Here is a 1,404-nt window from a genome sequence, read left to right on the forward strand (position 1 = left end):
GTTTAAACAGATTTGGGACTTTGAACAAGATCTTTGAAGTAGTTTCATCATCTTCATGAGATAAGGGTTGACTTGAACTAATTGAGAGCTAAATGATCAGCAAGCTTCATTAATGGAATTTTAGGTGATGGATCATGCAACTTAATAGTCCCTCCAAACTCACAAGGGGTATGATCATGATCAGTTTGTCCCAAAGAAACAATAATCGAGCATAGGTCAATTTGTTTTTGTAAAGATGTCTATACACTGGTCTCTGCAATAGATCAGATGAACTGAGTTGCTAGGTTCTTGCATAAGATTTTCCCCCTTATATAATACTAATCAAGCTCAATGTGCTATTGTTCTGATATGAAAAATTGGATTAGATGCTTGAGCAATAACGTTGAGCTTATTACACCATTGATAGCTGGTAGTTGCAATTCCTTAAAGAGCATGCTTAACCAAAACAACTTAGTTGTAGCAATAGCGTGCAAATGCAATAGAATGATATTCAGACTCTGTGCTAGACTTGGTATCAATGATTGCTTAGCTTGTCGAGAAAAACACTATAACCACTTGTATACTTTCGATCAATCGGAACCTCTACACAATGTGAATCGCAATAGGATTGTAGGATTAAGGGTCGTAGAGTAAATAGTAGACCATAACTTGTTTTGTCCTTAAAATACCATAGAAATCTCTTTGCAATGGTGAAATGTGTTCTCGTTGGATACTGTAAGAATTGGTTGACCTGATTGACTAAGTGAGAGATGTGATCAGGTCATGTAACAGTGGAATATTCAAGAGAGCCAACAATGTGTTTGAATATGAAGCGTTATCCAAGGGACCACCATCGAATTTTGTCAATCTTTTTAACAGGTACAAGGTACAATATATGGTTTGGTCCCCAACATATTGACTCGATGCAGAGATCTAGCTTCAATGTACTTAATTAGCCTACTTTAAATGTAAACCTATTCACTGTGGCTAACATGAATGCACAACAAATAGGACAAGTCACCTAGCTAGGTCTTTCAACTTAAACTCAACTTTCAATAGTTTCTAATCAAGTTACCAATACTTGATAGAGGAGTGCTTGTGAATATTATGTCATCTACATAAACAAGAACGAAGAAGTGCATAGGTGGTTTGTGTAACATGAAAGAGAGGTATCAATAGGTGATGTTCTAAACCCGAGATGAGTAGATCTTTATGCAAATTGATGGAACAAGCTCTTGAGGCCTAAATAAGGCAATAAAGACCTTGTGAATCAGATTACATTTTGCATGAGTTGAGTAGAATCTTATATAAATCAATGGAACAAGCTCTTGGACGCCTATTTAAGGCAATAAAAACCTTGTGAATTAGTTTACATGATTTTGTATGAGTTCTATCAACAAATCCTCTTGGGAATTCCATGTTCTA

This window comes from Juglans microcarpa x Juglans regia, chromosome 2S (assembly GCF_004785595.1).
Source record: "Juglans microcarpa x Juglans regia isolate MS1-56 chromosome 2S, Jm3101_v1.0, whole genome shotgun sequence".
Lineage (NCBI taxonomy): Eukaryota > Viridiplantae > Streptophyta > Magnoliopsida > Fagales > Juglandaceae > Juglans > Juglans microcarpa x Juglans regia.